The 12,142-nt window shown below is 42.8% G+C and overlaps 1 pseudogene; it reads right to left on the bottom strand.

Annotated features, from left to right (window-relative positions):
• Nucleotides 1-92: 92 nt before the first annotated feature.
• Nucleotides 93-349, bottom strand: LOC147001538 (small ribosomal subunit protein eS28 pseudogene; annotated as a pseudogene).
• Nucleotides 350-12,142: the final 11,793 nt, after the last annotated feature.

The following is a 12,142-nucleotide window of genomic DNA, read 5'->3' as shown; positions in this document are numbered from 1 at the left end:
AATCCCAAGACCGTTTACTGTGTCTCATCTTTCCCTCCCCATGGAGACAAGGATCATAATAACTAACCACTTTTTTAATACAAATGCTTTATTTAACTGGTGCAGGACATCCCATGGGCTTAGTGGTGGATATCCAGGACCCAGGAGCAAGGTGAGCACAACCTCTGAGCTTCTCTTTCTGACTCCAATAGGGTGAGCACATCACCCTCTCGAACGGGGCCTTAGATGTTGAGATGATAGAGCATCTGATGTCATCCATAAATTCCACATGCACCTGTGTGCACTGACCGTGTGAACCAGTCCTGCCCAGCCTAGCCAGCTTGATGGGCTGCATGTGACTCATATCCATGACAGTGGCAATCTGGCAGAGAGCTAACAGTTCTTACACACAGTATCCTTCTTCTGATTAACCCTGGAGATTTTCCATGCATTTCTGCTGTCCACCACCACCACCAAGTTACATGTTCCCTCCTTGAATCTGTGAGTGACCGTCTTTGACTTCCAATGACAGCCACCATGAATAATAAAACATATATTTAAACCAGCACATAATTTATTTGGAGTCACTAAGATACTTCAAGAAAGAATAAAGAGCTACAGCTTGCTGGAGCAAATGGAAGATTTGTTCCAGACCCATATGCTTTTAAGGTGGCTCTGTATTGGCACAGAGACAGGTGACTAAACCTTAGACTAGGCCAAAGAACTCAGAGACAGATTTAGCTCATAGACAACTTTAAAACACAACTTGCAATGTTATTCATAAGTGATTATTCTGGTTATATGATCCATCCTTCAAGAGATGTTTTCAGCTGGGAACCACTGGAGGCATAAACACCTCCAAACCATGAGCCCTGGAGTCCTCCTGGAGTCCTGCTGTAAGGGCGACTGTGCTGGCCTCTGCACACTTCACTTTCTCGATACTCAAATCTTAATCTGAGATAGACATTCTGAGCACAAGGTAGTGGTTTTGTGTATTATTTTGTCGCTGTGATAAAGCACCACGACCAAATGCAACTTAGGGAAGAGAGACTTTATTTTGACTCACAGCTCCATAATCACGTGGTAAGCATGGCAGAAAGCAACAGGGACAGGAAGTTGAGAGATCTCATCCTCACCACAAACAAGAAACTGGGTGAATCAGAAATAGGGAGATGCTATGAGCTCTCAGAACCCACCTCCAGGGACATACTTCCTCTAGGAAGGCTCTACCTCCTAAAATATCCTCCAAGCAGTGTCCCCAACTGGACCCAAGTGTTAAATCTATGAGCCTGTGAGGGACATATCACACATGGACAGTTGATTCGACAAAACCGAGAACCTCCTGCTTGCTCATATCTATATCCTGAGTGCCTGCAACATAACAGGATGAATGTGATTGACAGCTGAGAAGCAAGCACATATGCTGTAGATACTTAGCCCAGAGGCTGGGAGCATCTGACTAGTGTGACTACCTACTGGCATCCAAGCACAGATGAAAGAAAAGAAGAAAGGAAGGGAGGGAGGGGTGGAGAGAAGGAGGGAAGAATTGGTCTTTGAATCTCACAGGTGTCTGAATAGCTTGACTGCTGATTAGTCAGCTCAATTGTCCCAGTGCACCGTAGTCTCGACAGGACAAATGATGAATGCTAAATACGATTGCTAAAGCCTCACGAAATGCAGTGTGGAAATATAGCATGAATCACTCCAATTTCTTGGGAAAATAAATTGGAGGAGTAATTTTAAAGATGACCCATCTAAGGTGCATGGTGTCCCATAACAAAATATGGCCACATGGTGGCACCATGTAAGCTGGCAACAGATTGCTGCCATCATTGATAAGTGTCTTACAAGCCAGACTGTTACATACCAGCGTCTCAGCCTTGAATGTGAATATTCTCAGCCAGTGAATGCCCTGTTTTAAAGTTCTCATCCCTGAGATAGTTCTTCACTAGGGTCCAGGCTGAGAGATACAGGAAAGTTGATATGTGAAAGTCTATGAGGTAGAAGACACAGGTCGTGGATATGCAAGGCCAACAGCCATAAATATATGGGCACCAAGAACAGACACATAGACAGGCACAACAGCAAGTGTTTGTGATCCCAGAACTTGGAAGGCTGAGGATTTCTGTGAGTTTGGGACCAAATTAGACTATATAGGGGGTTTCATGGCAGCCTAGATTACAGAGCAAGACACTGTCTCAAAAAGAAAAAAAAAGAGAGTACATACACACACACACACATATATAAGATGTTTTTCCTACTTTATCTGCATACAGTACAGGTACACATACAAACCAGAGGGGGGTGGAAGAGAGAGACAGAGAGGTGGCGGGGGAGGGGGAGAGGGAGAGAGAAAGAGAAAAAGTGACAGACAGGAGAGTGAGAGGGAGGAGTAGAAAGAGGAGGAGAAGGAGAAGAAGAAAAACAGACAGACAGACAGACAGACAGGAGAGGGAGGAGGAAGAGGAAGAAAAGGAGAAAGAGGAAAAGGAGGAGAAGACAGACAGACAGACAGGAGAGGGAGGGAGAGGAGAGACTAGTCTTTTTTTTTTTTTTTTTTTTTTTTGTATTTTCCTCAATTACATTTCCAATGCTATCCCAAAAGTCCCCCATACCCTCCCCCGCACTTCCCTACCCACCCATTCCCATTTTTTAGCCCTGGTGTTCCCCTGTACTGGGGCATATAAAGTTTGCGTGTCCAATGGGCCTCTCTTTCCAGTGATGGCCGACTAGGCCATCTTTTGATACATATGCAGCTAGAGTCAAGAGCTCCAGGGTACTGGTTAGTTCATAATGTTGTTGCACCTACAGGGTTGCAGATCTCTTTAGCTCCTTGGATACTTTCTCTAGCTCCTCCATTACAAAACACATGAAACTGAAGAAGAACGAAGACCAAAGTGTGGACACTTTGCCCCTTCTTAGAATTGGAAACAATCTACACTAGCAAGATTTTGCTGAAAGGACCCAAATATAGCTGTCTCTTGTGAGATGATGCCGGGGCCTAGCAAACACAGGAGTGGATGTTCACAGTCAGCTATTGGATGTATCACAGGGCTCCCAATGGAGAAGCTAGGGAAAGTACCCAAGGAGCTAAAGGGATCTGCAACCCTATTGTTGGAACAACATGATGTACTAACCAGAACCCTGGAGCTCTTGTCTCTAGCTGCATATGTATCGAAAGATGGCCTAGTCGGCCATCAATGGAAAGAGAGGCCCATTGGACTTGCAAACTTTATATGCCCCAATATAGGGGAATGCCAGGGCCAAAAGAATGGGAATGGGTGGGTAGGGAAGTGGGGGGCGCTATGGGGGACTTTTGGGATAGTATTGGAAATGTAATTGAGGAAAATATGTAATAAAAATATAAAAAAAAAAAAAAGAATTGGAAACAATCACCCATGGAAGGAGTTACAGAGACAAAGTTTGGAGCTGAGACAAAAGGATGGACCATCTAGAGACTGCCATATCCAGGGATCCATCCCATAATTAGCCTCCAAAGGATGACACCATTGCAAGCGTTTGCTGAAAGGACCCTGATATAGCTGTCTCTTGTGAGACTAGGCCGGGGCCTAGCAAACACATAAGTGGATGCTCACAGTCAGCTATTGGATGGATCACAGGGCCCCCAATGGAGGAGCTAGAGAAAGTATCCAAGGAGCTAAAGAGACTAGTCTTGATGTCTGTTCTGATATATACGTACTCTTTAGAAATATATTACTTCAAATAAAATAGAGCCTCTTTAAATGTTTGAGACATCATTCTTAGACCTGCCTCTCAGAGTCTGGTGAAGGAATCAAGTTCCATTTCCCAACATCCTTTTAGATATTTAGAGATGGAGTACTGTCTTCATGTGGGACAATTTCAATGCCAGCCCTATTACAGGTGAAGGGACTCTAGCCAGGCCAAGCACAGTAAACATGGCCGTGGCAGGCCTTTCCCTTCTCCCCCTCTGCCTTGCTAAAAACTGTTAGATGACATTCCTAAAGCTAACCATCAAGTTCTAGTCCCGTATTTGGCCAGTTCCTCTTGAGGCTGACTACCAAGATTTGGCTTTCAGAGTATTGAAGTCCAACAATGAAAAATCCCCTTTGGCTCACCTAATTAACATGCCCAATTAAAATCAAGCACCACGTTCTAACCCACGGTTTCCCCCTTTACCTCCACAAACCACCATTTTCCTATGTGCCACATTGGTCTCCTCTCTATCCAGAAGCAGTCCTTTGTCCCCACCAGGACAAATAAATGCCCATCCCCTCTCCTTGGCCCCTTGGCCAGCATCCCATATCTTCTGTCTCTTATTCCCTGTTTTCTGTCCCTCTGGAGCAAAAACATCTCATTGTGCTGAGAACTTGGTCTTAGGAGTCCTGAGCCAACTCTGAGGTTCCCTACAACAAATATGCCTCCACACTGTGCATAATGAATTAACAGGAGCAGGCAAGTGACATGGTCAGGGGATCAGGAGGCTGGGTGGCAGAGTTCCACGGGAGAAGGGCTTCTCCCTTCTTTGTGGAGAAAAGCTCCTGCCTGCCTACCTATCCCCCTTCCTTCTTTCCTTCTATTTGTAGTTTGAATTTATCCTTCAAATATTCACATATTGAGGGGCTGGGGATGCATATCAGTTGGTGGTAGAGCAGGCATGAAACTCTAGATACCATCCCTAGCACTATGTAAATCAGGTATGGTGTCTCATACCTGAAATCTCAGCACTCAAGAGGTAAAGTCAAGAGAATCATAAATTCAAGGTCATCCTTGGCTAACTAGTGTGTTCAAGTCCATCCTGGACTACATGAGACCCTGTCTCATATGTGTGTGTATATGTATATGTGTATGTATGTATGTATATATGTGTGTGTGTGCGCACACGTGTGCATGTATGTATGTGTATTGTATATGTGTATGTAAATATGTGTGTATATATTATATACACAATTTAATCCTTAAATCAATGTGATAGTGTTAAGTGTGGGAGGATTGACAACATCTTCAAGGTACAGCCTCTGCCCAGGTCTGGTTTCTCTAGAAAAAGACAAGATGCACAAACCAGCGCACTTACTCTTTTGTATCACAGGATGGTGCCCTGTACCATGACATGAAACAGAAAAAAAAAAATTTAAAAACAACTTATCAAGTCCCTGGACTTGCTAGGAAAATAAGCTTCTCTTCTTTATAAATTACCCAGCCTTGAGGTGGGGATTAGTAATAGAAAATACACTAAAAGTTGCCTCTTTTTTCTATACCTAAAATAAATTACACTGAACATTTTCACTTACCTTTTTTTCATGGACATCTCGTGTCATTAGTACATAAAAGTCTAATCCTATTACCTGGCTCTCTGGTTCTCCACTCTGGATGGCTGTTTTAACTCCCTTTCTATTGCTGTAATAAAATTCCCCAATAGAAAGCAACATAGAAAAGAAAGTCTTTAATCAGCTTACCATTCTAGGTTAAAGTTCACCATAACAGGAAGTCAAGGCAACTGGAACCTAAAACAGCTAATCACATCCACAGACAAAAGCTGAGAGAGATGAATGTGTGCATGCTTGTTACTCAGCTAGATTTCTCTGCTCTTACACAGTTCAGGGGCCCCAAACCAGGAAATGGAACTGCCCACTTTCAGACTGGGTCTTCCCACACCAGTTAAGACTATCAAGACAATCCCTCACAGACATGCTCACTGGCCAACCTAATCCAGACAATCCTCAGTTGTCAAATTGACAATTAGGACTAACCATTACAGGGGATTTATTAGGTTATCCAAATAAATCCTGTTTTAGGGATCCTCTCACACGCAAATGTGGAAGTTTTGGTATCCACACACTACAACTCACAGACCGAATTTCATTTTTTTTATTCATAACTGAATGAAATTACAGCCAAGAACCATTCTCCCATTTATGAAGACTGGTGTTTTAGGCATTTATAGGTTAAATCGGGACCTCCCTGGCTGACCCTGGCTCCCTTTGGTAAGTGCTGGGTCTTCCAAATGCCACCCCCACATCCATCCATCGCATGTGGGTGTTGTAAAGGCTACACAAAGTTCCTCCTCCAACCTCAACAGTACCCCCACAGCCTGGGCTCTCCTCTACTTTTGACCACTGGTATGTGCCTGGCTGATTGGAGCTACCCTCTGCTGAAGCCTCCCATGATGACTGTAGCTCCTCCAAGCCATATCTGCTGGGAATACTGTGGGAACTGGTCCAGGGACTTCTCAGCCTTCCTAACTTGTACTGAGCAGAGCCCTCTCTGCAGAGCTGTTCTGAGCCTGTCACTCGGATTATCTCTCTGAACCCATTCCACAGGCTAGCTGGTCCTGTGATCTTTTCTACACAGCCCACACTATTTCTGGCTGCTCCCTCAGAAGTAAGGTGTTGCCTCCGTACCTTGGGGTATCCTCCCATGACCACTCCTGGTCTGTCTCTTCACGAGCCAGGGTCTGAGCACTGGGGATTCCCAGTCTCTTTGAGATGTAAACCTCATCTGACTCCTACTCTTGCCTCATTCCCTTCCTCCTACTTGCCTGTGACATGCACAGCTTTCAGCGGGGGAGACAGGGAAGGCAGCTCTTAGGTAGTCGCTGCTTCCTTTCCTACCTACTTCCGTGGCTTCATTTTATAAACTCTGTGGTCTAGTCCTTTCAAGCTTGGCTTTTCCCAAAGTTCAAACCAAAACCATATAGCACCCCCTAGCAAGCTCTAATCAAAATGGTCTGTATTCTAAAACATTTGATCTGAAGTTCTTGGCTGGATGATTTCTTCTTAAAGATCAACATCTCCCTTCCAAACTTCCAACATGCTGCCGTAGGTGTATGTCTCTCATGTTGGCTGCTGAGTTGCAAGAGTGACAGGGGAAAGTGTTCTTGATGCCACTTGTAATGAATTGGCTCAGCTAGAACAAGGCAGCAACAGTCCACTTCATCCTAAAAGGAAAGGGAAATCACCTTCCACACTTGACAGAAGAAACTGTAAAAATCATATCATATCAGTGAGTAACCATGGGAGAAGTAAGGAGTGGTGGTAGAGGTTCATTCTACCCAATGAACAGAAGAGAAAAAATATAGTAAATCCCCTATTAGTATATATATCTAGATAGATAGATAGATAGATAGATAGATAGATAGATAGATAGATAGATATACATACATCTATATATAATATGTCATATTTTCATTTAATTCAAATATGCATTTTTAAAATATATTTACTTAATATATTTAATTAATATATTCATTTTATCAGGCCTGTTCTTTTAGAAAAAGAGAATTAACCCATTTTCAATTAATATCTGTAGATAATGTGAGATAAAAGTCCAACTTAACTGCACATGATTATCCATTGGCACCAATCCTATTCATTGAAGAGGTTATTTCTTCCCCCCAGTTAAGGACCTTGGAAGTCTTGTCAAAAAGTTAACTGATTCAGGACAAGGTTTTAGGAAGATGAATTATAGAGAAGCATCAGAAATCTGTCCCCCTGCCTAGGTGATTTCACTGGCGGTGCTCAGCTAATGTCACTATTTTGGAACTTGTGAGTCTATTGATGGCAACATCTGACAGAAGACCTGAAAGGCAAACTGCAGGCAATTCAGCTCCTAGCTCAACGATGAGGTAGGCAGCTATGCACACATTCCTGAAGTAGCAGTTCTCGGATCCAAGGCAGGCACAAATATATATAAAGAGTGTCTGAGCAGACTGCTGAAAATCCCATCCAGTCAGGGAAACAGACAGAGCATTGGTGATCATCTCTTCCATCCATGGCTGCAAACCCCAACCCTTGCTGAATCGACTTCTAGGGTGTTTAAAGACAGATGGCATGTTCCCTCTTTCATTTTCCTGGAGTGGAAACTTAAAACTTCTTTGGAAAGTCAGTTGTGTTGGATGGTGTTTTGCTGGGGCAAAAAATGTGAAGGAACAGTTTGCTGAAGCGGTGAAAAGCTAAGGCAGACTAATAAACAAATAGATAAATAAATAAGTAAATAAATAAATAGAACATTTTGCTGAAGCAGACACAGGTGAAAGGCTGCTCTGCTAAAGCAAGCAAGTGAAAGGACACCTGATGAAGGGTTCTTCCCTATCAGCGTGTATGTATTGGTCTGCCTTAAATGACATAGTTGAGCTCCTTTTGTCAGGACTCCATAGAGAGAAACACACCACAAAGACTTGTGATGGTACGCTGTGGTTTCTTGCTACTTCTGTGGACTCAGGCCAATGGGCGAGTGATATCAGCTGAGACAGAAGTATGTGCTGAGGCAAGGCACATGGTGAGGCACGACCGGTGGAGAACAGTGATGTTTGGAGGGAGGGAGTATAAACAGAACTCAACAGACAGTGCCAAAGGCTGAGCTTGGTGGTAGAGCTAGCTGTGCAAGGTTTGTTGGTCTTAAGTCTGTGCTGATCTTTGCTTCGTTGAGAGAGTCACAGCCGGAGTCCCTCCTGGTCCCTCCTGCTGACTGTTCCCACTGGGTCATGCCACCACTGTGGCTATCCCTCACTACCGAACTGGACTGCCGGTAGATCCATGAAGTATTTGTGAGTGGATCAGGCTGCCACTGCTGACCAGTAAACTTAACTGCTGATTTCCTGACGACACAGATGGTATTTACTACAAAGAACAACTTCTGAACAGGTCCACTTCCCCTGCATCCTTTCTTTTCCACTACCTCTGGTGGGTCGTGAGCTAGAAGGGAGGTTAAAGTGTTTAAGAACCATCATTTAAAATAGGCTTTAAAAAAATAAAGTTACACTTTCCTATTTTTATCTTTTTAAAGCCAATTGTTAAAGACTAGAACATCCAAAAGCAATTGTGTATATGGACACCCCTCCATGGCCTCTGCATAAGCTCCTGCCTCTGAGTTTCCACCCTGCTTGAATTGTCCTGACTTCTTTTGATGAAGAACTGTGATATGGAAGCATAAGCCAAATAAATCCCTCCCCAACCCCAGGTTGCTTTAGTTATAGTGTTTCATCATAGCAATAGAAACCCTAAAATCTGTAAAAAGCATTACTGTGAAACCATGTTAAACCAGCAGCCACATAATTTCATATTTCTTGCATGAGTTTCTTATGCTTGATTTCATCTTTTATTGTTTTGGTATTGTGACCAAGGGAGAAATACTGTGTTCTGTATACATCATAAATCCTAGATGTGTAGGTCTATGCACATCTACGCTATGATATCTGAACAAAAAGTCACCTGACAGCATGCTGCTCAGAGCACCCTTCGTCATTAAGCAGTGTATCACTGTGTGAAGATTCACAGCAGAGCCACAAAAGTAGAGAATGGTCACAAGAATTGAGAAGGCATCTCAACAGGCAGATTTCTGAGTTTGAGGCTAGCCTGGTCTACAGAGTGAGTTCCAGGACAGCCAGGGCTACACAGAGAAACCCTGTCTCGAAAAAGAAAAACAAAGAAGAAGAAGAAGAAGAAGAAGAAGAAGAAGAAGAAGAAGAAGAAGAAGAAGAAGAAGAAGAAGAAGAAGAAGAAGAAGAAGAAGAAGAAGAAAGCACCTCAAAGCAGAGCGCACCAAGAGCTACCACATCGTGAATACAAATGACAGCAAAGTGAGATGATGCTCACCCTAACCAGAGTACACTTTCCTTTCTGCCATGAACAACTAAAAAGCAAGCCCTTCTACGTGCTGCGGAGCAAGTCAGGTAAGGCCTATAGATGCTTCAGCTTTCTGAATAAGGGGACTCTCTGGATCAAGAAGATGAACCCTGTGTGAAGTTAAGGTCCAGAACATAACAAATCAATGAACTGTACATCATCAAAGCCAGAAACAAACAAACAAACAACAAAACCAAACAACAAAAACAAAAACTTTCTGTTATGCAAAATGCATGCTTTTTTAAATTCTTATTTGTATTTGAGAGAGATTGCTCAGTGGTTAAGAGCAGTGGATGTTCTTCTCGAAGACCCCAATTCAATTCCCAGCACTCCCGTGGCAGCTCACAACTGTCTAACTCTAGTCCCAGGGTATCTAACATCTGGCCTCCCCTGCACCTCATGCAGATGGTACACAGACATACATGAAAGGAAACATTCGTTTACATAAAATAAAAATAAAGGTTCAAACAGGTTAACATTTACTTATTTTCATCTTATATGTATGAGGTTTTTGTTAGGTGTGTATGCATATATGTGCATAACAGCATACAGTGCCGAGGAGGCCAGAGGATGGTGTCAGGTCTCCTGGGGCTGGAGTTAGAGGTGGTTGTGAGCTAATGTGTATACTGAGCATTGAACCCTGGTCCTCTGCAAGAACAGCAAGTGCTCTTAACCATTGAGCCATGGCTCTGGCTCCGCAGAAACATTCTCTTAAGAGACTGGCAGGACAGAGTACAGATAACATTTACAAATCATATTTCTGATAAACTATATTTCTGGTCTAACTAGTCAAAGGGCTCTAAAATATCCTTAGCAAGAAAAACCACTTTGAAAAACAGCAAATGTGTGTGTGTGTGTGTGCCTGTGTATGTATATATGTGTGTGTTTGTGTATGTATGTATATATATAAAATTGGGAAATGAAATGTCCATATATGGTTATCTTTGCAATATTTACTCTAATATTCAAAGATTTCAATATCTTTGAATATTAACTCTCTGGGGCCAAGTCCAACTGTTTAAGAGATTGACACAGAAAACTATGAAAAGTTACTGGGAGAACTTTAAATCTTAAAATGGAGCAATACTCAATGTTTGTGGGTTGAAAGGAAATAAGCTTTCCCAAATTCGTAGCAAACTAATTACTCAAGTCAAAGTGATATCAAGAGTATCTAGAAACTGATAGAAATGAGTCTGAACTGTAAGTGGAGATGTAACTAGTAGAGAACAGCAGTCACTTTTGAAGAGTAAGTTAGAAGGATTATATACTTTCAGATAGGAATCAAAGGTTCAACATGGGAGATCAGCACAAAACTGGGTAATGAGACAAAGCCCAAAAAGTGGTCTGTTCCAACCAGATGCTTTATTTACAGCCACAGACAGAAAAACTGTGCAGAAAGAATTATCTCTTCACAGGTGATTATAGAGAAAAAGAAGGTAAGCTGGACTCTTCTCTCCTTCACCATCATAGGTGCCTGGGGTCTAAATGTAAAAGAGAAACTGAGAATTTGTCAATGACAAAGGTAGCAGATGTCTTTGTGATATCAAGACAGAAAAATATTTCTTTGAATGAATATAAATGACACTGGCCAGAAGGAAAGTGACTCACTCTTCTAAACCAATACATCTTTCCTTCCCCAGTGCAAAGATACTATTAGAGTGGGGCTGGGGGCATAGGATGCACCTGTGGTCCTCTACTCTATTCAGGAGGCTGAGATAGGAGGACTGTTCGAGCCCAAGAGAGGAGCCTAGGCAACAGAGCAAGATTCTGTAGAAAATAAGAGAGAATGATTGGGAGGGGGAATTTGATAGCTCACTGGCCATATGTATTTCCTAAAGATGGCTTCCACAATACCCCTCACCCTACACATTTTTGCTTTGCCCTACCAAGAAGTAGGGGGATCTTCCTGTGCATGGGCTCTGTTTCTTTGAGACCATGTAATTCACTTAGGAGAAACCATTGTATTAGATTGTCATGGGGGAAAGGTTCTGGGTGGATGTACCAACTAACAGCCTCAGCTGAGCTCCCAGGTGATCATCAGCTATCCCTGTAGCCTTCCCACCAATGGTACCTTCAGACTACTGACAGCAACCCTGAAAATGTCCAATCAAACGTGACACAGAGATGCCTCTCGAAACCTCCTGACTTACCAAACAAGAATAAAGTTAAGAGTTGCCGTTTCACAGCTGGGTGTTAGCATGTGCCTTTAATCCCAGAATTCAGGAGGTAGAGGTAAGCAGAACTCTAATCTTGAGAGGCTAACTTGGTCTAGAAGGCTAGTTCCAGGACAACCAGAGCTACACAAAGCCACCCTGTCTCAAAAAGTCAAGGAAAAAAAAAAAGAAGAGTTGTCACTTCATGCCTCAAATTTTGGAGTAAATTATTACATAGCCAACAGAAGACAGAACTGACCAAGGACTTACATACAGAATTTATTTTAAAAAAGAAAAGAAGGAAGAACCTCCTTGCAGATGGGGGGAAAAAACCAAGCACTACAGCAAAAGACTTGAAATACAAATGGCTCAGTTCAGCCATCAGAAGGACCACGATCAAAGATGCAA

The sequence above is a fragment of the Mus caroli genome, unplaced genomic scaffold, assembly GCF_978045245.1.
Source record: "Mus caroli unplaced genomic scaffold, Mus_caroli_1 scaffold_13, whole genome shotgun sequence".
Taxonomy (NCBI): domain Eukaryota; kingdom Metazoa; phylum Chordata; class Mammalia; order Rodentia; family Muridae; genus Mus; species Mus caroli.
The sequence above is the reverse complement of the archived record's forward strand: the minus strand, read 5'-3'. Positions and strand labels throughout refer to the sequence as shown.